At 36.0% G+C, this 27,858-nt stretch overlaps 1 protein-coding gene across 1 annotated transcript in view; it reads right to left on the reverse strand.

Annotated features, from left to right (window-relative positions):
• The window catches only part of TFPI (tissue factor pathway inhibitor), a 104,859-nt gene extending 90,168 nt beyond the window's left edge, over window positions 1-14,691 (reverse strand). Inside the window, exon 1 of the mRNA XM_015867886.3 lies at window positions 14,562-14,691. The gene's annotated coding sequence lies outside the window, so the exon portion shown is untranslated. The remainder of the gene's footprint in view (window positions 1-14,561) is intronic.
• Window positions 14,692-27,858: the final 13,167 nt, after the last annotated feature.

Raw genomic sequence — 27,858 nt, forward strand, 5'->3', positions numbered from 1 at the left:
CATTCTAAAATTGTACTTTACTGATATTGAAGATATTCACAACTGCTATCTTTGAAATAGAGTTCAGTGACAGAATAAATCTATGACTAGACTGATGACTATTTTTCTTTAGAAAATGATATCAAGGAACAAGTCAGCCTTTTATGTATTTATGTATTTCTTTTTAGTTTCCTTCACATCAAAGCTTTGCAACTTGACCAATAGTCAAAGGACAGATCTACACCAGTCAGAAAACATTAAGTAAAGAGCCTGTAGCACGTGAGAGTCTGAAGCACTGGAATGGTTTCTGATTTTTTAGTATTATTGACAAAGGCACAGGTCAGCCAAAGTGCAACCTCATAGCCAAAAAATTTTGCCAGGTATAAGCATATATTGCAAGCAGAGGATTATAAAGAATGCCTTAGAAGAACATAATACAGATTGAATTGGTAAAAAAGTTGTAAACAGTTAATTGAAATAAAGATGTAAGAGCACAAGAGATCCCTCAGAACAACAGCTTTTCCACCCAGAAAGATATCTCAGTGTCAGCTAACTGAGTTCACCTGAAATGGTAATATTAACAGAACATGTTTCTTACTGCTTAGGCTGTGACTTTCCATTCAGAATGATCTTTAAGAATCATGAGGAAAGACTTCTGACTCAGCTGTACCATGAAAAAATATCTAAGTGTTTTCTAAATCCAGGCTGTATTGCAAGTATTAGACCCCATCTCTAAAGAATTCTAAAGGTGCCAAGTCAAACCAGGTACAAACCTAACTGCAGGCTTTTTGTTTTTTGACATTGACTTGGTGCAGCAGCAAAGAGAAAGGGAAGCTCCTGAACACACCATAAAAACACAAGTCTGCAAATATCAAAAAGAATCAAGTTCTAAGTAAAATAACATCATTCTGTATCATTGCTTTTTTCCCCCAGCTTCTACATACTCCAAATTATGAAAGAAAAAAATAAAAAGATTTAAGTGTTTAGCTGCTAAAAAAAGCTATGCAACCATGCAGAAAAGCAACCATGAAATTAAGTATTACCACCTTGCTACCTTGCTAAAATATTTTATAGAAGCCTGGAATATTCAGCCCTAGCTCCTCCATACTCTACAGAACTGTACAACCACCCTACTTAAACAACAGTGAATGCTTTTAACAGGTTACAAATGCTCTAGCAATGCCAAGGAGGCTGTAATGTCTCCCCAGTTTCCTCTGAGAGTAACAAAACTATCAAATCTAAAATCAGAGCTGTTATTCCAGGTTCTGTGCTATGATTGCTTCAGAGAGCACATCTCTATGTGCTTCAGCTGAAAAGCAGTTCAGAGGCAAACATGATCAAGAAGAACATTTGAAGCAACTGATAACAAGTTGGGAATAATTGTACTATCTTAAAATATGTCTTTATAACTATAGAAAATCACAAGAAAAAAAAAACTTAAATATAAATTAGTTACATTTGAGTATCTTCTAAATGATCATGCTAGAAAAAAAAAATAAAAAAAAAATCAAATGCCGCCCACATTTTTTTGTATAACAGCAGCTAGTTGCCAGTTTTAATAGTGCAGGCACTAAGTCTTTCAACATGTCTCAAAGCTAAGTATGACACTACCCATATTGCTCAAATCCAGAAGCGCTGGAAGGTTATCGTACCTGTCATCTTCAAGCCTGTGGCTATAAATATCGTGAAAAATGATTCAATGTAGAAACATCATGGATGAGAGATCAAATAATGAAAGGAGCTGTAGGTAATAATTCACCAAATGCTGAAAGCTAACTGGAAAGAACTCTCAATTTTCAATTAAACACTTAAGGGCTATTTAAACTCTTAACAATTGTTAAAAGCTAAGAAGATATTCAGTTGCTCAAGCGTTTCATCTACAAAGAGGATCAGAAATGGAAAGACATCGGTATTTTCTGGTGTTCTTTCCCCTTCATTTTCCATTTCCAACTCAGCATAGCACAAAGAATGAACGATCTGTGCTCACCATGTCCTTGGGAAGTTCAAGACAAGGAAGTTGAGTTTTGGGTTGCACAATTTTTGCAATTTACATTTTCCTCGGGGTGTTTAATTTGAGACATTTTTAACTGACTTCCTCACAGACAAAGCACTGAGCTTATCCCTCATTCAAATATTTATATTGTTTTAATTAATTCATAGAACAATACTAGTTTACTTCATTCAGCTGTAAGCCTGCCTTCCAACACTAAGTACCCTATTATACTCTCCCTTTCAATTTTTTTTCCCAATCCTCCTCCAACCACATTTAATCATACTATTAGAAATAAGAAAAACTGTTTGGTCAGCTTTTCTTGCTGTGTCATCATCTCTCATATAAATTTCTTGGCAGAACTGCTTGAAAATTACCAAGAAAAACAAGTTTTCCTTTTATCAGAAATCACAAGAGCTCATAGCCTTTGATGCCATCTAAGAGGACTCAGGCAGACAGCCAAGCAAATCCGAATTCTTGGCTACTTCATAGAGGGCACTCCTGCAAAGCTCTGACTGCAGAGCCCTTACCGAGCCAAGACTACAGAACCTGGCAACCCAACAAGAGAGTCTCAGAGCTGTTGTTACTGCTTTCTCAGTGCTTAAGAAACTTTGGTGCTTCAGCCCAAGTGGTGCTCTCTCATGTTAAGTAACTAGCTACAGGCATACTTGATTGGCATTCCATAGCTCTCTGCAAAGCCTCTGAGCTGGACTACAGTCAAAACCCCAACAGTTTTCATCCAGCTCTTTTCTAGCCATGACTTACAGATAGAAATCCTTAACTACTTTCACAGATCCAGTCTTAAAGGGAAATTTTTGAAAGCTGTTTTTGGCATGGGGTTTTCTAAATGTACAACACCACCTAAACCTAACAAAAGTCTTCAAACTGAACCAGTTATACCATTTCTAAATCAAGTTATTTCCTATTCTCTTCCAGAAGGTATGAGCACATACTTTCATTTTTTTCTTCCATCACTAAAACTCCAGAGCTTTTCCAAAATATTCTGCCATCCAACAGGTATCGGGTATTTTTTTCCCCCATCCTCATCCTTTCTATAAATTTATACTCAATGCTGCCTTTGCCAGACACATACAAGATGCCTGAATGCCTTTTTTCCCCCCTCTGAACACACGGTGGTAACATTGAGACTAGTAAGGCATAATATTTGTCCAGAGAAAAGACTAAACCTCATAAGCAAAAGGACTTAGCTGTACATATAACAATAATAATCTCCCTCTATTACTGTGATATCTCTAAGATTTTTTTACTGAATAGACAGGAATATAGGTAAAACAGATTGCTCTGAATATGAAACAGTTTTAAATATAGCAGTGGTCATCATGAATTCAATTTTACAGGTAAAGAACTACAGAAAGAACCTATGTCCATACTTTCTAGGAAAGTGTATCAGGTAACCAAAAGCTGTTCTGGCGGCAGCATGCCAAGAAATGTCCTCTTATTTCTGTACCTTACAGTTCTTATTTCTATTTCTGTCTCTGAAGAGCAAGGAAAAGCTTTCTACATTTTACCTTGACAGCATTAAATATAGACCAAAACACTGAAAAATCCTGCTGCCACTGGTAGAAACTACAAAGCTATGACAGTGTCACACCTCCTCTCATTTTTAAGGTGACATATCTGCTCAATTCCACTACGTCAAAAAGAACCAAGTCTGAAAAAAGACAGTTTACCACAGGTAGATAATAACTACTAGTTTAAGAAAAAGAGAGAAATTTCCAGAGCTTTTTCTAACAGCAGTCTTTGAATAACACGCATTTGCAGTTTGCTTTCATTTAGAAACCAGAATGAGCCCCAGATAGAAGCTTCACCAAAGTAACGTGTACTGGAATTACATTCCTATCAACAATTAGGAAGTATTCACAGGGTCCCCATAACCTTCATATTTGGAATGGTAGCTGCTCCTATTAAATGAGTTCTGAAAGGGCAAGCATTAATCTCATTTCACCTACTGTTTCACTCAGGAAGTTATTTCTATTTGGCAGCTGGCAGTGCAAAACAAATATAAATTATTAATGGTGAAGGTCATTTGCTAAATTATCTTCCTTTCTGAAAGAGATGCTTGTTTCTCATATGTACAAAATTGGAGAATCTGGCATTAGCAGACACTTTCAGGACACACTGGATTACTATACTATTATGATTATTTAAGGGGTTCTTTACAACTGCAATCCACAACACTATCATAAGCATGATTCTTCTTTAATTGAAACTACAATGACTGAAACCCTTCCAAGTTTCCAACCTTTGCAGCTGCTAGATCATCTCTAACATAAAAGTCTTTTCTTCTTCAAGTGCAAGGCTGACAAAGCACTTCAGGACTCCTAACTGGTACAGAGGCTGAATTTAGGTTTGCACACAAAAGGCAGTCCAGATAAACCCTATACTATGGGATTGCAGCATTACTAGGCACCTAGGTAAGAAATTTAGTGTCCTAGTGTTTCGCTTATTCCACAACTATTACAGGCTTACAGCTCCCTTTATTAAGGCTGCTCTTCCCTAGCTGTGTGCAGTTACTTTATACATGGATGCAATCCCTACCAGCTCTTTCATCCGCTTTGACTCAGTCAATGAAGGAGAAAAAAAAAAAAACCACAAAAAAACCTTATTTTTTATTAATTAAATCACATAGCAAACTTGTAACAGTTACAATGAAAGCCATCTGACTTTTCACTTGTATCAGTAGACTAGTAACACATTGTTACTACAGAAATAAGTTACAGAGATACGACCTGCAGATTTATTCTGAATCAAATTACAGCTACGAACATTGTTCTTCCTTCTGAAAGGACTGCATTGCAGTAAATATACCCTTACACACAAAAATGATCACAGGTTGTACTTCTGAACAACCATTTAAGTACTAACATATCCCACAGGAATCTAAGATTAAAATTACACACCTTAGAAGAAAGGGGATTTTCCAATAAAGACCACTGTGATTTACCAGTGAGCAATTGCTGAGAAGGACACTTATCCTATATTACTCTGAAGCAAAGCCTCTATTAAGTTTGTGTAATAATACCTTTCATTTTCCCAACTGGTAGCCTAAAACAGCTTAACACAGAAACCAGCTTCCCAAACGCTAGATGCAATCATATGAAAACCACAGGTTAGTTACACATTACCCTGTTGTGGTTAATTAAAAAAATTCACACTTCAATTTATACACAGAATTAAACTGAGTACACATTTCATAGCTCATTTACCTTTCACCATACACTTCTAAAATATTCCTTTAACAATATAATGTCAGTCACATTTCCTGACAGGAAATTCAGAGTTTATTTTAGGAAGTAGTTAACATCTCAATATCATCATTTTATTTGTCTGCATTTTCTATTATCTAACATGCAGAGGAATATTTAAGTCAATAGATACACTTACTCTACAGAGTCCCAAACAGAAAGAAGAGAGCAAAAAAGAAAAGCTGATTGACCATTTATTTTATACTTTTTCTGAATTTGTTTTAATCTATCTGTGTGGATTTCAAGTAACACTTTCTCTTTTTATTCAAAGCGTTACTTAAAAAAACAAATGTAACTAGCAATATACTGTTCTGCTCTGCTGTACTGACAGATTTCTAACCAAATCCACAGTGCAGCTTGGGGATCCAGGGAAAATAGGAAACAAGTAATAACAGCAGTAAGAGAAGCAAAATAATTCAGAATTGAGAAAGTTGTTTCCATCCATAGAAAGAGTATTCAGGAAGATAAACCCATCAAAACACTTCATCTGCCTGAAGGTATCAAGGACTTACAAAGCAAACTGGACTGGTTGGGCTGATGGACTGAGGCCAGCAGTACAAAAATCAACCAGTCCAAGTGCCTGGTCCTGCACTTCAGTCACAACAACCTCGTGCAACACTACAGGATTGAGGCACTGGCTAGAAGGCTGTGTAGAGCAAAACAACCAGGGGGTGCTGGTTGATGCTTTTAGTAGACTATAGCAGAACTTATGTGAACATTGTTTATGAGATCAGTAAGTAATTCTTAACAGCAAAGGCATTTTAAACATAATTTTATTAGTTATTTTCAGAATACACTAGCTATTCATTTAAATGGTTCTATCTTGAACAGCAATGACAACTTATTTACTAAAATTTGAATACTAAGCACACACCTACACACAGTACAAGACTATTAAAGGTAGTTTCAACATTTACAATAACTGTATAGGAGTAACCATGCAGGTCTTCCAGTTTAAATATTTACAGTCTCTATTTCACATTCTCTACTTGAATTTTCTGCATAGTACTACACAAGTGACTTGCACACCTGATACAGAAAGTATGGAGAGACTATATTAAGGAATAAAATAAAGGAGACAGAGTACATAAGACAAAAAGTTGATGCCATTCAGTCTCCTCAGGAACTCATTTTTGACCGTATTTTCTTGATATCTAATCCTTTAGCATTATTATACTACATCAGCAACTTTAATTTATCATTGTCAGATTTTGAATAGCATCTAGAATACAATTACATGTCTCATGATATGCTAACAGCAACAAGGGAATTAATCGGATATTTAGAACTGACCCTTTGGGGGATAGTACAAGGACAGGGCTTTTTGAGGAAAAATAAAAGTGCCTCACTTGTTCTAAACAAGAAGTCCAAGTTTTCATTAAGCCCCTTGAACTTTAACACATGGATCCCCACTGATACATAATCGTATGTAATAAACAATCATCAGTTGTATAGCTCCAACTCTATACAGTGTTTATCAAATAGGAATTTTATCCTCCTTATGCTCATCAACTTTTATAGGAAAAGCCACAAAAATGAAAACAACTTATTTACGTAGCTTCAGGAAATCTCAAAGGCTAGCAAACCTGAAGAAATCTATAAGAAAAAATCAAGTTGAATCAACAAAAATCACTGTTTCTAAAATACAACACAATTCTTGGCACTGATGGTAGATGTATCCTATACAACTTCTCCCCAATCTTCCCAACGTTTTTTAAACATTTGCCGAAAGTATCCCTTACAAGTCAATTATATAATACTGTCCTGGATGTTCTAGTCAAATTATAGATACACAATAACAAAACAGATTAACAGGATGCAAAAAAAAAGTACATCTGTAGGGCAGAAAAGAAACCATGTTCAGGCTTCAAGCACTTACAAGGACAGACAGGTATCCACATCCTCTCTGGGCAGACTGTTCCATCAGTCACATATCATTGATTTGTGTAATGATTAGTTGCTAACAAGGCAAGTATTAACAGAAACTAAGTATGAAAAGAAGCAAAAAAAAAAAAAAAAGTTTACTTACTCAAATCCACTCTATGGATCACAACTGTGGGAGCCCCAAAGACACCGACCTGAATAGCTAGCAATTTAGAAGACCCGAAAAGAATAATATACCTCATCTTCCTTTTGACATATATGCATGAATACTTGTTAACACTTCCTTCAGTACTGATGGATACCACCAGATTGCATATTTTCCATCAGTAACATACAGAATGAGTCACATCAGAATGAGCAGGTATGCCATGTGAATGTGCAGTAGCCCAGCTGTCAAATCCTAGAATGTATCTTCCAGCAACTTAATTCACCACATACATTCACCTGCACCCCAGAAGTAAGAAAAAAGATTTTCCCAACTAAATACAGTATTACCTCAGAAAAAAATACAGTTGATGGAGCCTTAGAGAAATGAAGTTTAATAATGACTCTGTAGGGTGCAATTATACTAACAAAACTAGGCTGATAAACCCATGCTAATAGTAGCATCATGCAGTTCATTTGCTAATTGTTCAAGGAACAATTCAGCTTCTGCAGAAAAATAACTAATCACTTCAAAAATACCCCACTGTTCAATCCAGCTGCATAATATACTCTTGTGGAAAAGCAACAATTCTTTTGACCGGTAGCTCTGAACACAGTGAGCTAGAAGCTTTGTATAAGTTACAAAGCATCTCTGCCCTTCCACGCAACTCTCACTAATTAATCTCCATGGGATTCTGTAAAGGCGTGAGAATATTAACTATAAACTACCCTATAGCACTCAACAGTCATTCTGTATTTGCTTGAGGTGCTTCCACAGGCACTCTAATTTCAATTCCATTAAGAAATGATATAAAAAAGAAAAATATCACAGCACCTAATTAAGTTACCTCAGTTAGAAGCACAGGGTAGTTTTAACATAATGAGATGGGAACAAGTTGTGTTGTTAATTTTTGCAAGTCCACTTTCAAACAACATTTCTATAGTTCAAATACAAAGATAAAGTCACTAGGAAAACCAATTATCAGATGCCAGTATGTACTACAGATTTGTTGTAAAAATGTGTCCTGTGAACGACCATCTGATAAATAATGTGAAGGATAAACACATGTTTGTTGACATAGCTTTCTGGTTGGTTTTGCAGTATTATCAGAAAAGCACTGAATTTCACTAGCTGTGTTCAAGAAACTCTCACGGAACCTGTGATTGTTTTAAACAGAGAAGAGAATGCTGAGAGGAGACCTCATTTCTCTTCACAAGGATCAGAAAGGAACTTGTAGCAAAGCACAGCTTGGCTTCTTCATCCAGAAAACTAGCACAAGAATGAGATGTAACAGCCCCAAGCTGTGCCACAGTGCACACAGTGGAGATGGGCCCATATAAGGTCTTATCTTCTGAAGAACTGCAGTAACTTAACCAACTGTGTATTTCTAAGTTAAACTACACATGGATTTTTATTTAGCCAGCTATCTGTACAGTACTTGACAACTACTCTACTACACTGCTCTCCCTCTTCCTCACCTCAAAGGCTAAAAATCCTGGAGTTGCCTTTATTTACATCATCATGTGAGACTGAAGTCTTAAGTGGAGCTGCTAAGGGTGCTACACCAAATAAACTAAACAGGCAAAGAGAGAACAACTGTTCAACAATAACATAGTTCCTCCTCCCTATAGCTTACACCACTATAGGGATACCCTTTTTCATTATAATAGATGTCTCAAGATTTAGACGATGTTGGATGAGTTCAATTTGTACTGCATTACAGTGAGCTTTTAGAGCACACTGCACAAGGAGTGTCCTTTCACCATTAATAATGTATTCAGAGTTATTAATGCAAGGGTTTTACTGCAAGTTGCCAATCAGGAAAAGGAATGTGTTGAGATATAGCTTGACACTGCTTAGCAGTCTCATTTTGAACAGCAAAGCAGATCCATACATAAACATTTTGCCACAGATCCCTTGGTTTAACCTAATAGAGGACTTAGCTAAACACAGTTGGTAACACAGCAAAATAGTGATACTGCCAAACACTTGTACATTTTACTGAATTTTCTAGTACATATTATTGGCACTTTGGCAAGATGTATATATCTAAATACTCTGTTTAAATTTAGACAAGTGATTTGATAAATAACTGAAGCATGTACAGTAAGCTCCAAATTGCTCTTTGTTGAGTCTCATAGCTCAAAGGAAAAAAAAAAATTCTTTCCTAGTATCCAATACCTGAAGGTGAACATTCCCATGCAGCTCCAAACTGTTCATATAACTTAGTTTTAAAGTTGTAATACGTTGTGTTTAATTGCATCTATGCTGCGTTAGTAACGCTAAAGCAGTACAGTTCAAAGCAGGAATTTTTTTTGAGTAATTCCAATATGGCTATGATCTAAGTTCATTTCACTGGACCTATTCAACAGCATAACTAAATGGAGAAATTAGAATTTTGGGAAGAAATAGACACTTTTATCTTTCTTAAAACTACAACACTACGTGTTAGATGAATCGAAACGCTAAAGAAAAAGCACATCTGCTTGGTCATCTTATCTAACTAGGTTACTGGAAGAACAACTCAGCTGATATCCTTGCATGCATGTTAACAAGTCTATCACTATTTTTTCCCTGGCTTTCTATACTTCTGTTTGGGATTATAAAATACATCTGCTTTGAACAATTGGGACCCTATTTGTTGAAACAAGAATTTAAGTGAAACACAGAACAAGAAAAATAAAAAATATATTCATCACAAATTCATAAGGCACAGACAAGATTCTCACCATACTCTCCAAATTCTAAGTTATCCAATATTAGACAGTTTCAAAAGCTATTTAGTTATAATTACAAAATCATCAGTATTTACTGAAAGACTCTTTTAAACAATTCTTTGCTTTATTATGCCTTTGGAACTTGATCTTCACAACACACAAGAAGTAATTACTCATCATTTGTATTATGCTCCTGTGTTCCCTTAGCCTGTCTTAATATAAAACATCAGAAAATAAAGCTATATCCAAATCTGCATTAAAACCACAGAAAAATAGGAAAGTTTCACAGTCTTTTGGGTATTTTTTAGTCATAAGGTCAGTGACTACCTTTCATACAAATGTATGAGCGCATTATTTATAAACTTTTATTATAAATTTTATCTCCACAGGAACATTATTGAGCTGTTCCAGTCACCCAAGAACATGACAAGCGTCACTCTTTCAAGCATATCCTATTTGTCTACCAATAATTTTTAGGAAGATAACCACAGGACCCTTTCCATCACAATATTAACAATTAGTAAATACTTGGACTCCTGATTTGGAGGCTTGTTTTTTAGCTTGAGATTTCAATATTATTTGTACAGTTCTTCACAGTGATGGCAGAGGAGAGCACTTAAGCTCAAGTCAGGCAATTTGAGTTCAGTCATGATTTCCCTAAGATGGCTTTTAGTGCAACCAATTCACTGAAAGACTCCAAATAGATGCTGCCAGGTTACACTTGCTCTGAAGTTTGCTAAAACTTAGAGTAAAACTCCTCCATCCATACTGCAGATGTGCAAGCTTCACCCTCTCTGGGTGCAACAGATAGAATATCATCCTTTTATTTTTCATTCAATTAATTCAAACAAAATGAAACAACTAAGACCTGCTGTTTGCAGAATTTGAACTAGTTCCTTTTGCCTTTGGTACATAGTTACTCCAAGTTCCATCTGGCAGACCGGAGCGGTTAGCAAATCTTTTATAGGGGACAAAGTGTTAAAACAGGAGTGGGTCCCATTCTTCCTTTAAGTTATTAGTAGAGCACACATGCCCAGAAAGCAAATAGATTTGACCTACAAAAGAATTATAGTGAAGTAAAACAGTATGTTAAATACACACAGCAGCATGTAGCTCCAGAGGGACAGAAGGAGACGAGCAGTCATGTTATCCTCAAGATGACAAAATATTGGTATGCTGAGGTATATTGACTGTATTTAACACAGAAATTAATTCCAAGCAAAAGACAGAATTTTCAAGCATACCAATAAAACAAATCCCTTTCAGAGGAAGGAAGTTGGGTTGTAAAACTACATATGGTTAAGTCTAAATTATTCAAATTCAAATGCATCTTTGCAAGGATTGACTGCATTTATTGTCCACAGACCATCTCAGCTTCTGTCAATTCCACTTGATTTCAAAATACACCTTCATGTAAAATATATAGAGAATGGAGTAGATATTCTTAAGTAATCTAAGTTTTGTGAAGGTTCACTGCATTAGTCATAAGCTCTTCCAAAACAGTGAATGTGATGCAGTTTTTCCTCCCTGAAATATGACTACAATTTTACTGAAACAGAAGAGATGAAGTAGTCTGATTTTAAAAACTAATTCTGTCACCATTTTGCACTCATGCTAATGCAACCTCCCAAACACTCCACATGCAATGGCTGTAATCATTTTCAGAATTAAAAAGTTGAGCTTCACTGAGGTTAAGTTGAAACCTGTTTGCTACGACAGTGATTACAGACCTTTCAAACCCAACTGTGTCTGTTTAAAATAAATAAGTTATTAATCCATTTTAGCACAAACACATAACAGACTGCAAAGGATAACGAAAATGTTATGACCAAAAACACTTTAATAAATGAGGACATCCAAAAAGAATTATATCAGTATTTTTTAATATTTTAAGGGCAGATTTGAGTATGCATTAAAATTAAAGTACAGGTGTTATGCCATCACTATTCATTTCTTACACTAACCTTTCCATATACGTCTATGCTGATTAAAGCAAATATTTGATGAAATTCCTGTACCTAAACACAAGTTTAACCATGCAACTACACCAAACATCTTTGTCATGGGTCAAGTTTATAAAAGCCAAGTTATCCAAGACACCATAAAAAATACAAAAGCTGTCAAAGCAAAGGCAATTAAATTCATGATATAAACACACATCAAACTACGCATTTATTTACCTTTATTCTTAAAAAAAAAAAACAAACCATTACAGCGATAGCTACACCTTAGAAAGCAACAACCTGATATTCTTCACAGACATGCATTTAACACTGCATGATCAATCTGATTAATAAAAACCTAGACAGAGCCTGAACCCATCTTCAAGCTGTTTACCTCCTATGCCTTCCTATGAAGAACTTTGCTGTACTGATAACATTTCAGCTGTTGCCTTTCACAAACTTCAGAAACTGAAGGAAATTGTTTTTCTTCCTCTTTAGCTATGACTGTTACAAGTCAACTCTCTGCACAACTTCAGACTTACGTTTTGGTTCATTTCCAGTTCATTCCTTTTGAAGTTTGTGATTTCAAACCATTTTAAAATACTTTGAAATCTATCATGCAAGGCTTCAGTACATCTTGTACACATGATTCTCCAGAGGAAACCATACTATCAGTAGAAGTGCCTTTCTTCTTAAGGCAACAGCTTGTTTTTCTATTATTTCCAAGCACTGTACTACGATCAAACCTCCTGATGTGAAAAATCACATACACCAGTTCTCACAGACTAATGCATTTACAACACTCCTGGCTCCATCACACACAGTTGCCTTTGAACCCCTGCTTTTCACAATAATACTTTGATCTGTAGTCATTAAAAATGCCTTTTAATGCAAGCCATCAATCAGCTTTAAGGCACAGACCTTTCTCCATTGCAAAAGACCTTATTATATTTTCTTCCCTATTGTGTTTTATTCTTTTCCTGTCAGTATCACTCTTGCAACACCAACATTTTCTCAAGTCACCAGTTTACATGAATGCAGAACACTTGCTTGCCCAAATTTCCAGTCAATCTTCTATTGGTGTAGTAGTTACATAAACCTCAGCAACATGTAATAGCTAGGAGTTCCTCAGAAAGTGAGGCTAAGAGATGCCAGGTAGAACAAGCTTGTCTGGAGCCCAGCCTAACTACCAATAAGGCCCAAACCAACTGCTGCCATGCCATTCATGGCTCTATCCCAGCATCACCGAGCATCAACCAAACATCAGTGTAAGTATGGAGAAAAAACAAACAAACAAACAAAAACAACATGTGGACTGAAAACAGCACATAGGGAGGGCTTAGTAGAGTGTTAAGTGACATAATAGGTGGATAGGTTTGGATACTTAGGCTAAAAACAGTCCTTTGAACAACAAAAAAAAAGCAGCCTTGTTTCCCAGTGGGATAAAGAGATTTGAGAGGAGCTTTCAATATTGCCAATAAATAAATAAATAAATAAATTTGATTCATTTGCAGCTTCATTCAATCAGCATAAATACATTACTTAAATTTTCAAACGGAACATATATGATAACAATCCAAATATGACCCTGTTTCTCTACTAGACTTATATAAGCCTTGCCTTAACAGAGAGAAACAGTCCTCGACTTAGAACTGCATTTAATTCCACTGCTTTTTAGCAGTACATATGTTAGTGAACAACTAGTTTCAAGGATAAAGCACAGGAAGAGCAAAACTTAATCCAACATCTGTGACAAGCACCTTGAGAACTCACTGTGAATTGCAACTACTGCCATCAAACCAGCCTCATACGTTACTTTCCGCAAAAACTGGTCACATATCCCCCACTTTAATGGCTTTATTGCCCTTTTTTGTGTGTTTTAATGCAAGTTTAATAAGTAACAAATTCTGTTACTTATATACATTAACTATATTATATAATTGATAAGTGCTACTCCATTAGCAATGCATGCTATTATACTGGCCTATTATACATGCATGTTAGTGCTATTGCAATGGAGGCTGAACCTCTGCACCAAGTCCCCCACCACAACACACAAGAACACAGCAGAGAGGCAGTCAGACAAAATAACTGCCTGACATGGAAGTGTGCAAGAAGCATTGGGACATCACAAAACTCCTCCACTCTAGAAAAATAGCACCTATCAACATTTGCACAACATTCATTGAGATCAAACAGCGGATATGAGCAAAGTAAGGGGTGGGTGGTACATTTCAGCAGCAGTGACAGTGGATTGCCTCCTATAGCATAGAATATTACAAGTGCAGCATGCCAGTTCTTGCTCATGGCTAGTGAAAAAGCATAGCTAGTGGTGGAGACTATGTTGCAAAAGAGTATTTCATGGCTGAGAACTTCGTCTATTAAACAGCCTTGTTGTGCTCTTGGTATCTATTGTAATTTCTGTGGAAATAGTTAAGATTTACTTTTCTAATAACCTTTCCAGATAATGGCCCTAGACAATTACTCTTAACTGAACGCAGCCCAGGCAAGCCAATTGCTTGAACACCCATGAGTTAAGGTGATACTTCATTCTCACAGTGGAATTTATTAGAAAGGTTTAAGACTTAACTGGTTTGCAAGACTTCAGCAAGAAACACTACCTTGAATCGTACTCACAGTTACAGAGGTAAACAACTTCTGCCAGTACATCAACATGAGACTGTCTGTAGTTAAAACAGAGTTATCCAGTCCATCCATACAGCAGCTGCTCAGTAGCTGGCATTTCAAATCTTCCGAATTATATTCCTAAAACAAACACAGAAATGGTAATTAAGAAACATTTACATTTTAAGAAACATTTACTTTTCAGGATAGGTTCAAAATAGATCAGACATGCACATCACTTGCAACCTATGACACACTTTAGGACATTATTCTTGTGACCCTGTTCAGAATTAGAAGCTGAAGTTACAATCAACACATCGTGCCAACACACTGAACGTCAACTTGAAGTATGAAATTATTCTCTTGTTCATCACCAACCCTAATTTTTGTTGTTGTTGTTGTTTTAAAACCAGGTTAGGTTTCAATAATGTAGAGCCATAATATATTTGCAATTAAAAGCTTCTTATACAAATTTAATAACCTCATTTTTTAAAAACCAGTATTTTTAGTTTATCTGCTGAGACTAGAAGTATGTTACAAACATTTTCATCCAACTTAAAAGCAGAGTTGGAGAGAATGAGAACAAGTGGTGAATTTTCAGATTTTAAGGTTCAGAAGATAATCTGCTTAACATCATCTGTCATTCATCACAGTGGCCAGGAAGATATTTCCTTATGTTGATACTGCAGTTATAATATTATGTGCTGAGTAGTGACAATGCTTCAAGTCCATAACTTGAATTAATGGTTGTCATACTGTAAAAACTGTCTTTGCTATCAACTATAAAAAGACAAAATCAACAGAACAGATGTTTCAGTAAAGATTAGAAATGCCAAAAAACAAAAAACAAACAAAAAAACCCCAACAACCAAGTATTTTCTTCTGCCCATGACAAAGCATTATAAGTTTGAAGAGTGGAAAACTAAAGCAACATAAAAGTAGCAGTAACTTAACATGACTGTATCTGTTATTCTAACCAAAGTAAACATAAGCAACAACACATAATGCACTGAATATATAAGTATCCTTAAACACTAAACCAAGTCAACTGTGTTTTCTTCTCTGTCAACAGGACTGATTCTTGCTAAAACATTACTCTTCCAGCACTATCTGTACCAAGCCCATAACAAGCCTCAACCCATTGGCAAATCTCTTGCATTTTCCCTTTTCTGAACCACTGCTGTCAAATAAAAAACACTTAGACCACAGTTATTTATTTAATGACTGGCAGACATTCTCTGGACTGAACATCAAGTTCTGTCTGTTGGTTTTCTACTTAGGTTTTGTTTTGTTTTCTTTCAAAATACATATAAACCATTTCTTCCCCATCAGAACTTCTCATAAATTATTTTGTAAAGAACATGTGTCAGAACAGCAAAGATACCTTAGTGTCTTCTGCAGACTGACCCATAGCAACTATATGAATTGTAACTTGCAGTCACTGAGCTTCTCATTAATTCACATTATAGAACTAATGCTATCTCTTTTGCACTGCTCCCAGAAGAGGAAGCAAACCGAATAATCAGTCTTGAAGCAAGAGAGGAAAATTAATATACTACTTAAACATGAAATTGTGTTGTCTCATAGGTTTCACTTTCAAAAAAAAAAAAAAAGAAAGAAAGAAAGAAAGCAATACAGAAACAAATACAGTTCATTTACATCAGAATAGCTTTTTATTCTATCATAGTACAAATTATTTCATTTTTAGTGCACTTCAATGTTATTATCTAACATAGTAACACCCCAAAACATCACTCAAAGGGTGTGAAAATACCAAAAAGACAAGAAAAAGTAACACTGAAGTATACTCACACCTGTGAGTTCTTTCATTCTTCTTTTAGTTTCAAGAAAGTGATTGGAAAGGCAAGAGATAGAAATTTGAGGTAGAAATCAGGATTCAAGAAGAAAAAAATTTAAGGCAAAAGAAACAGTCCAAGCGAGCATTATCTTTTCTTTTGAATAGGTATCAGACAAAAATTGAGATGTGTAGAGCAAGTACAAGTAGCAATACATCAAGTCACATCAAAAGCAAGAGAATTAACTCCAGTCTCAATTCTTGCACCAACTCCTCCTATGCCTCCTATAATAATTATAGGGCATGTCTAGAAGATCATCTTACCTCTGCATATAAGTTCATGCACTGCCATCTATCTTTACTGAAGAGAAATGCAGTAACTGATAATGGTTTATTTCAGTACTACACAAGTTAAGCTGGCAGTGAAAATATCACCTTCAAGTATTTGAAGCTTCCCAAGGACCTTATTAAGATATTAAAGGAGGAACCATTTGAAGAAGTCATAAGCAGTTTTAAAGACTGGGGAATCAGATGAATGCTGAAATGCATTTAGTGGGGCATGAAACCACCAGCTTCAAATGGGAACATCCTCAATCACATTAAAGCATCAAATTGAAAGTGCATGAGAAATGAGGAACTGATAGGCAGCAGCACTTTGAGAGTTTTAATACAATTCTTACCCCATGAAATGACACTAAACTAGGAGTAAAATTAAGACACTGTAGAATGAGGTCATATGTAAAGCTACTGCATTTAAATAAATTGTTGTATTAAAAAATAACTATGCAGTGCAAAATTAATGAACAAGTTAAATGTATCTAAACGTCTGTAAAATATTAACATTTTAACCATGGTTGTTCTAACATAAAATGATTATGAAAGACCCAGATACTTGAGTCTCTGCACTTCTTTGAGTCCTCATATCAATATGTGATGCACAGTAATGATGTAGCAATGAAAACAAAGGTTCAAAGAAGATACAAGGATTTTGATTCTGATTGTATGAGTTCTAGTTTGCTCTAAGCACTATAAGTTATTTCTTAAGTATTTTCCTTATCAAAAACATTCAAGATATACATTGTTTTAATAGTAGGTTCATTGATTTTTACACAGAAACTAACAAATTAAGAATGCACCCCTTCCCAAACCTCATTTAAGGGCTGATGGTGCAAGTGAGAGTGTCTCCTATGGATTCATCTGTCTCTTGGAAGGATCCTATGGGCCTTCCTAAGGTAAGCAGCCCTTTTCCTGTTCCTGCATCTAGTGCTATTAGATCTGAGCAGACCATCCCTAAGCTACCTTAACACTCCTCCATCTCAAAACACTATTCTAAATCAGAAACTAATTTGCAGCTCTAAACAATGCCTGGAAATAGTCAACTCTGCAGCAATCCTTGGAAATAATCTTGCACATGACACAAGAGTAAAATCAGATCACCAGCTAGAAAAGATGTCTTCTCAGCTTACTTAATTGTATTGTAGACTTTGTCTTTACAGTGTCTAAGCAATGATGTTACCTGAAGGCATTGCATTACAAGAGAGCACTCCCATCATTACCTTGACTGAGAAAAATTCAGGTTATAAAGAACATATTCCCAATGCTCTTCCAATCCTTACATATACCACACTGCCCAAAGTTATCTTACACACAGAGGACCATTGTCAATACTTTCTTGGAAATAAGGAACTGTCTCCAGGTCATTTGGATTCCATTGGGAAATGACTCAGGTTCTGATGTGAGCATCAGAGTCCTTGCAGTAGCCTTCTCTTCATCTTAGGCTAAGTAAAACTGCAGGTCCTGAGCACACATGCTCAGCCTGGCAACAATATTAGAGACAGACAAAGGAGGGCTTCTGAATAATGCTGTACATTGTTTACGTAGTATAACTTGCTGTTTCACTCCCTAAGCACTCATTTATTGAAAAACTTGTTCCTGGTCCCCTCCTGGTTATCATTGATCTAATTGATGACTTGACTTCACAAACAGAAGCAAGAAATACATACGATACAGGAGGTTTTCTGTTTCCTTAACTTAATAAAACATCTGCAGTTATCTCATCCTATTTATGAGTTTGAAGCTGCTTTTCCCATAATCACACTGGATGAGAAAGCTGAGCAAAACTTAACTGACACCAGCCAAATAATCCTGAGTTTTTATAAATGATTTTATAATAAAAAGACAGCTACAATTTGTAGTGAAACTCTACATAGTTCTCTGAAGCTCAGCTGGAAGTTATAAGGTAGAAAGCAGAAACCAAACAGCTTAAATTAGCAGACATATATATGTATACATATAAAATACCTACATATATAGCAAGGGATGTAGAGTAAAATCAACAGCTATAGGAAGGTGTACATGGGAATTAGACCATGATCTGAGGAGGACAGAAATAATTGATGTAAAGGGCAAAACAACAAGTGTAAGAGCTCTTACACAAAAATACTAAGTACTTATCCTTTCACACTATTTTTAGAGGAGGTAAAGATTAGAAAATTAACATCATATTGAAGTGAGTCATTATACAATCTACATCTAGACTGTCTGTTCTTTACAGAACTTGTGCTGATTAAGTGGTACAAGAAATTAAAAGTGAGCATCAGTGCTCCTCAGCCAGGTTCTATACAATTGGCAGGGATAAGGGCAGGCAGTTGAGCTGATTGATCGCAATCAGATTCATTCAGAGGCAATCCTAAGTAACTCTTCCTCCCTATTTTATACCTGTTATCATGAAATTAAATGGTAAGTAATATACATTAATTAAGCATTTTCATTCCAGAGCGCTAAGAAATCACCTATCACCTATAAAGCTCATCTCTTATCTCATGGGCTTCAATTGCAGCATCATATGATTCATTAGCACTAATTACTCAAAATTATGAAAGAGAAAGTACTTAGTATGCACTCCTCCTTGCACATCTAATCAGACTGTATAACAACAGTCTGATAAACAGAAAGTAAAGGAAGAGGCAATTATACACAAACTTGAAAGCAGTAGTGCTACTAGCTTTATCTGTCCGACTGATTGTATGGACATTTCAAGGAGAAAAACAGCCTCAAAGCCTGAAAAATGTCCTTAGAATTCATGTTTAATAATAAGGCAATTATTGCTTCCAAGATTTTCAGCTTGCTCACTAGAAATAGATCTGCATGAAATGTTTTTCACACTCTCAGCACTACTAACTAAACATTAGGAACTATCAGTTGTTATATTCTTAGACAAGTAAGGTTTAAAAAGCAAAGTTACTATGAATTAAGAGAATAGTTACATCAACTCCAAATGTAAAGTATCAGAATGCCCCATGCCCTGGTGCTCTACACACAATACAAAGCAAAGATGTGTAGATGAAAACATGTTTTCCATCAGTACCAAGCTGATTGTTCCATTTTAACAATGATGAGCTTTTACTACATATGATTACTATATTAGAATCACAAAATTGTTTGAGTTAGAAGGGATTCTTGAAGGCCATGTAAGGGCTGAATTTTACTACTGTTTTAGAAAATGTGAGCATGAAAAAAATCTTTCCAGTCAATTCCAAAAACTCCTTGACAGGAATTTGTGTGTTGAGAGAAAATAGAGCCATTTCCTCTCCTCTGCTAGGCAGGAGTTCATCTAACAACAGCCATCTGAGCCAATTGACATGCTCTGATTTCAGAGCATCTTACTGCTTGCTCAAGAAGCAATGACTAGCTACAGAGTGGGAGGCTCCTAAACCATACATCTCCTGAAGCTGCAAGTTGATGATTTTTCTGTGGAAAGTCTGGAAATGACCGTTTGCTTTGCTCAGCCTGAATGTCCTCCAAACATCTGCTGTTGGCACCTATCCAACTGGATATTGTGCTAAATAGATCTATTTTGACTCCTGTCATATCATTGATCACTCAGCTCAGTTTCTGTTGGCTTTGAAATACTAATTTTAATTCTGCCTTTTAGTAATTCTTTCTGGTGTGGAAGATCATTTACTTAAACTACTTGACTAGTTTTTTAATGTTTTTTGTTTGTTTGTTTTTTGTAATTTATGTACTAAACTTGCATAAATGCAAGTAAAAGCAATACTACTACTGTTCCATTTTTGTCTGATTTGGCTCTGAAGAGAAAATCATCTCACTGCTGATAGAGCAATCTTGGCACTTCTACACTACATTTTCCAGCTCATCTCAGTTACCTAGTCTCTTAAGTTTCCTCAGTCAGTGTACTTTTGTTTATGTAATAATGCTTTTATTCTGCTCTTCAGTTTGGCTGGCACTTTCCTCTTGGTATAAGCCTTCTTTTCTTACTGTTCTCCACTTCTTGGTTTTTGTTTTTTCCCCCAACCATGTTTATTGCTAATCTACATTTGCAAAGCACCAACTCCAGAACACTGTTGAATATTTAAATTTAGGAAGCCCACCCATCAAAGATAGAGAGGATGCTTTTCAGGAGAGCATCCTCAGAAGTGCTATATTAATGCAGCAGTAAATGCAGCCTCTAATAGAAACTATCTGTCTTTTCCTACAACACCAGTATTACTACAGCTTAGTGTCTCACTGAAAAAATATGCCTAGGCAAATAAGGAAAAAACTGAATAGGATAAATTGGACATATTACTTCAACATACCATTCAAGTATATTTTTATCTCACAACTAGCGAACTCCACAGACGAAATGCGGTTTGTAGTCCATACTGTTATTTTTTTACTTGCAGTCGTTTATTATTTGAGAAAATTCATTAAATAGACCAGAGATTTTTGATTTGCATTCCAAACCGTATCAATTCATCTACAGAATGAGACTGACAGTTAACTCTGTAACCAAGCTGGACAAGATTTGTTCTGAATTCAATTACGACAACACCTGCTCAACTAGCAGTATCAATTTATAATCATGTGAAGAAGTGGAAGAAAATACCAGTACTATTAAGCGCATTGAATTACTAGGTACTGACAGAGTGCACCTTATGGGGAAAAGAACACTGTTCAAGTAACTTCAAGGTAAACCAATAGTTAGCTAAAGAAAATAAGTCCTGTCCTTTTGTTTAAATACTTGAATGTTTTTATGTCCACACATACCACATCTCTCATGGTTTCAGCAGTGTTTAAAACAGGTTCTCTGTAAGAACTTTCAAATGCAGAAATCACTGACTTCAGTACTTAACTGAGCACTTTGTCCAGGACTGAATATAGCCTTCTCAACCCATACAGTACCAGCAACAGTTACAGGAAAGTAAAAATGGTAGCACAGAAAGAGTGTCTTCTTCATCCATGTTCTTGTGATGAAGAAAGTCACCTCTTACTTTATTAACAGTCTCACTGCTTGCTCCTATATGGTGTGATGAGACAGACAAGTCCTTTCTGTCAGTTTTCTAATGATGCCCAGTCATGAAATACACTATAGTGCCCTCAGCATATAGTGATCATACAAGCAAATAGAAGACTCTTCCAGAAACCAATTCCCAAGGGCAAGAAACTCCATGTCATCAGTATTTTTAAGTCCATGAAACAACTGGAAAACACAAGACATGTTCCAAAACATTAAGTTGTCTTCTGAGAGCCACACAAACTGCTTATTAAGAAAACACTCCTAGCCTTCCTCAGTTCATTAACTCGGACTTCAGATCTGTACACAGTTCCCTGGGCTAACTCTCCAATTCACACAGATAAGCTGAGACTCTCTTCACTTTTTGTTGTGACAGCTGTGCATGGCTTGTCTGATGTCACCACTGCAACTGCTGAAACACAGCACCCACCCCTCACTGTGCTCACAACCACCATTTGCTCTCCACAGATGTTTATCTATGAATTTGAGTAGCAGATATTCTTCCTACATGAAGAAAATCAATTCCAGAGCTTTGCTTCATCCATACTTCTGTGTCAGACACTATTTTGTCTTACTGCCCCTTCCCTGCCATCTGTCACACAGCATCCAAAAACTAGAGAATATTGGTGGAATGTTCCACCTCTTCTGCTGTACCACCAACATTCACCTCTGATGTCACAGGACAGAGTAAAATAAAAAACATGACTTCTAGAGCAGTCCTCACAGAACCCCTGATCTATCAGGTTATTTTCAAGAGGATCAAATGATAAGGCTGCCCAGGATCACTTGAATCATAATTTACTCCTTAATTGTGTCTACACATTCTGTACTCAAAGCAATATTTATGTATTAAAACAAATTTATAAGTGGCAATCTCTCATTTTAACTGTCTTGTACTTCTATTTTTCTGAAGAACGATGAGAAATATTTCCTTCATCACATCTCTTCTACTTTGGCCATGACCAAAAACAAAAACCACAGAAAGGAAAAGAAAGCTGAATGAAACAGAGCATTGTGAAGAATTCCATAATAATTTATGGATACAAATAAGGCAATAAAGTATCCTGGTAAGCAAGATGTGTTAATGCCATTTTGAGTTTACCTAAGCAACTTGTCTAAAGCCAGAACTGCCAGAGAGAGAATTAGAGGCCTTGATTACTGCTTTTGTCCATATATTATTCTCATTTGCACCACAGCTGAAAAGTAAAGGCAGTTTGACTCAAAAAGTATTACTAAAAAAAACAAAAAAACAAAAAACTATTAGAAAATTTGGTGTTTAACTACAGCGTAGTATTTTGCAACATCAAAGAAAATTATTTAAAATGTGAAGTATCTAATTAGACTTCAGCTGCCCCTACACTTGTTTTCAGAAGAAAAATGAAGCTACATCTAGTGTATAATACCTAGAAACATGTGTCACCTTAGTATTTTTATACAGAGGTCAGATGTGAGACAACCAGGGATTACCAAAAGAGCATCAAGTTCAGTTCACAAACAGAAGTCTGGTTAAGACCTTTGAAGAAAGCTATGTTGAATATTACTTAGTATGAGCTGCTGCAACCCTCTGTAGTTGCCAGCACAGACAACTACTGTACAAGGTTTATTAGAATACTGAAACTGGATTTTTGCGAACCATCTTTCTTCATACGGAAAACAAGGACAAGGATCATTTCATCAAGCAAGAGGAAATCTGTAGCGTTACTGAAAAGCGAACAAAAGAGACATGATTATTTGAAAGAGTTCTGTTCCCTACGATTTAGGGCACCTTAATAATATCAAATGGTCTTGTGGGGCTGCCTTTGAAAAGAAGTGCTAACCGATCTGAAAAAAGGACCGATCCAAAGAATGAAAAACACTTCCTGCCTTCCATACCATTTAAACTACCTTCTTACAATTTAAATATCTTTTCAGTAACAGTGAATAATTTGCAGTCCAACAGAGCTCTATCACTACTCTCATTTCTCCCAGGCTTCCACAAAATTTATTTCACATACTTGAAAAAGCAAATCAAAGAAATAATGGGCACAAGGCGCCAGTACAGAGCGCAGCATGCTAAGTGAGACATGACCGGCTCTAGTACTCCCATTCTGTACCCATCCTCTTACACCAGATAACAATAAAGAACAGCTTTTAGCAGCCTGAGGATGTCTCACAGGAAACAATAGCTCTAAAATCTATTGCAGTCCAGTGAAAGATTTGTGTTAAGTCTACCTGGTATTTTTAGATACCAGCCCCAAAACACTGGAGAACTTAACTGGAAGTATGCTGATTTCCCCAGTTGAAAACACTAGTCAGAAATTTATCAGCAGACTCATCCTTTGACTTCTTACTAACCTGAGTTAGAAGTTGCTCTGTGTGATTAGGTCATTCACTTGATTTATTTTAGATGCTCTTAGAAACAAGGGGGAGCACGCTAGCAGCATTCTCACATCTCCCAAAAGGATCAAGGGGAAGCAAAAAGGTGCTCATTTTCAAAAAGAGTAGGGCAGCATAAAAAGGAAGAATAGAACTAGGAATTCACAAACCATCCTGTGCTGCTCCTGAGAATCCATGTCAAGTAGAAAAGGGTTGACACTTCTAGAACCAGAACAATTCATTTAGAATCTCATACAATACCACCTTCCTCTCATTAGAAGACATCTGCAACAATTTTTCCTTAAAAGTATTTTTTTTGTTGTTATCAATTACACTTCACACCACTATCCTTGTCAGCCTTCCTGCCTGCATCCCTTCCCTCCTGCTGCTCACCACAGACCTAGCTCAAGCAGCATCTTTCAAGCTAATAGACAGCTGACGGCCACAGCTGTGATTCCACAACAAGCATGGGAATCGCAGTTGGTGTTACAACTGTCACAATTGAAAACTTGTAGGGAAATTCAGTTCTGACTTGTTGTCACCATAAAGAACACAAGAAATAAGGATTCCACCTCTCCGAAGGTATATCTTTTTTATACCTTTTTTAAAATACTTTTTAAAAATTCAGAAATAGAAGGAACTGAAATATTTTTGTGGCTTTCAAATCTTTTGACTCCAGCCCTCTCCAGAAAGGGAAAACAACCAGCAAAACATCAATGAAGGTGCTTCACAGCCTCAAAGCAGTACATTCAGTGATAAATTCTGAAGTATTAAACACAGGAGACCAAATAAGTTTCAGAGGCAAAAGGACTTTCATTATGCACTTTTACGTATTTAAGGTACACCATTTAAGTACTCTTTAGCAGCCTACTTCGCATCTTGTTAAGAAAACAGTCATTGTTAGCAATCATTTTGTGAGAAACATTAAGTACCTGCTTGCAGCTCTATAGGTGCAAGAGGATAGTAAGGTTTTCTTCCCATTAAGTTAAATCTCCTTTTATTCTCCACAGATGGGAGAGCTTCCAGAGAACTCAAGGTAACAAAGGCACTTTGTTAAACTGAGTTAAACCTTTACTCTAAAATCCAAATAATATGAAGAATGTAGACATTCTGAAATGAAGATCATCTGCTCCTAGAAAACTGTTACATTACATTTCATATTTAAAAATAGCATTAAACAGTATGAAAACAGCATCTGGCAGTGTTTTTCAAAGCACAGACTGTTCCAGTCCCGATCTCAGTGTTACACTTATGAACAAGTGAAACAAATGAAAATACACAATGCTCAAAAACATTTCTAAGCCAGAGTATCAGGTATTGCAAAAAGAACTTGTTAGCACAAATAATCATATTCAGTATAGTAGTAATATACGACCAATGTTCTGAAAAGCTACAGAATGTGTCACTTATTAATTAAGTGGTTATGGACCAATTAATCTAGCACACCAGGCAACTGAAAAGAATAAAAGTAACAAGACCACTTAATGAAAAGCATTGAAACTATTCCAGATATTAAGATGAAAAATTAATAGCAATATATGTCCTGACTATCACTTGGGGGTGAAAATTGACAAATAAACAACACACATCCTTTTCATTATGGAGAATAAGTGCAATACGCCTACTAGCTCAGCAACATATATAGGCTAAAACAAAACATACTTTTTATACTTGTAACTAAACACATCTGACTTAGGGACATGATACAGGTTTAGATATTTCTCAATTTGCACATGCCGTCTGGACAAATTAGGTGATTTGTCTCAAGAAGTCTCCAGCCTGCATTAACTATCATCAACTGACAACACTTAACATACTAGTCTGGTGGAGCATTATTTCCTACTTGCAGAGATTAAAACACTAAAAATACTTCCATTCATCTTAACTGTTATGATTAGTACTGCTTCACTGTCTGAAGAAGGAGATTTATGAAGTCTGATGGAGTGTCACATCAATTTTAAGATCACCTCTCCTATGTACAGCTTGAAAAATAACTTTGCACTGCTACAACATCTCACATCTCCCAGCAGGGAAATATGCTCAACAAAAAAACTCAACTGTTAGTCTTATTATCTCTTGTGAACAGCATCAAAATCATCCCTGTTTTACTTCTCTTTCATTGGCTTCATTTTCCAAATCCACGCTGCTTATATCCTAGGAGACTGAATCACAAGGGTAAGTTTTTCTGCTGTGAACACCTATAATCAGTCCCCTCTTAAGTGTCACCAGACCACACAGAATTTAATCTCCTTACTGCAGTGATTTCGAGTAACAAAACAAAGACTTCCATGCACTTGCACATGGCTGGGTCAGGTGTGCATAAAGTTTGTATAAAAGCCAAAGCAGAGACTCTTAACAACGCTGCCCCCAAACAATTTGTTCAATGTAATGATAACTAAATGCCTGCAGGAAAGTCTTGGTAATACATACAAGAAACACAAGTTTATATGTCACTTGCGATGCCTAGGAAATTTACCTAAATATGTCAATATGGTGTCCTCCAGTTTCAACATCAGGAGAGCTTTTAGAGTTGAACGGTCATCTGGCCTGATCTCACACTGGAGACAAAGGCTATAAGCAAGGAGAGAAAATGATAACAGCAAGACTCTAAGGTTTTTGAGCACTAAGACATGTTTTTGAGCACTAAGATATTGATAGCTGTAGACAAACAAGCAGAGACAATATGCAGTAAGCTGTTGCTCTGCTTGGCACATCCAATGCTGAGCCCTATTACAGGCCTTACTATAACCGAATATAAGATACTCAAAAACCTACATACAATATGAATCCAGTAAATATTTGTAGCATCAAGTTGCTCTGGAAGTGCTTGTAAGTATTTTTCAATTAGTATTTGATACATTCTACATCTTCTCAGTGCACTGCTGCCCATTCAAATTAACACCACAGGACCTGCCTACTGATATGGCTTATTTAGGGATATGAAGAATAACTACAAACCAAACACTGTACAGCAAAGAAAATGAGAGAAAGACTACTCATCAAATAAGGCAATTACATGCTGTACTGACAATGTGCCAGATGCAGAGCATATCATTAGCACCAAAACAATAAAGAAAATTATCATGTCTTACATTCCTAATTGCTCTTGTGCTCCATTAGAGTTTTCATACGGATAGCTTTGGTTTGATTCAAATAGAGTATATGTAAACCTAATAGACTTTCAAGCCCTGTAAGTGTTTTTTCTGCTAACAATGCACTCATTTTAAATGCTTTCATGCATGTGCAGTCATAGGTAATAGTCATACATGATGTTCATTACTAATAGCACTGATATTACACAAGGATATGTAATGCTTACAATTGCTCATGAAAAATTGATCTTGGGTATACTTTTGTTGAGTTAATTATTTTGAGTAACTTTTTTTAGAGCTGGTACATGAGACTCAAGGTATACATCATGCCTGCCCTCCACTTCTCTTAATTGCTAGATTTACTTACAAGATCCTTAAGGTTCTATATTAACACACTATGTGGGCACATCTTCATGCCAAATAATTAATAATGAAAAAGTAATAAACCATGTACTTGCTTAAAAGTTTCCATGAATATAATAATTAGAACAAACGTTAGAGTGTCTAATAAAAAGGCAATGAGAAAAACATTCCCAGAAGACTATTTTATTCACAGTAGACAGAAGCATTAGATCTCTAAAAGCTACTTCTTCTGAGAGTCTATTAGTTCATCAAACAACACATGCTACAAGATTATGTTTGCTTCTTGGTACTGAATAATGAGTAGTATTTTATTTCCTTTGAGAGTACCTGCAAAACATATTTTCAAGGCAACTCCTTGAAATAATATTCTGTATAAACCTTAATGGAATTAGTCTGAGTCTTGCATCT

The sequence above is a fragment of the Coturnix japonica genome, chromosome 7 (assembly GCF_054131305.1).
Source record: "Coturnix japonica strain WE chromosome 7, WE-NBRP24, whole genome shotgun sequence".
In the NCBI taxonomy this organism is placed as follows: Eukaryota; Metazoa; Chordata; class Aves; order Galliformes; family Phasianidae; genus Coturnix; species Coturnix japonica.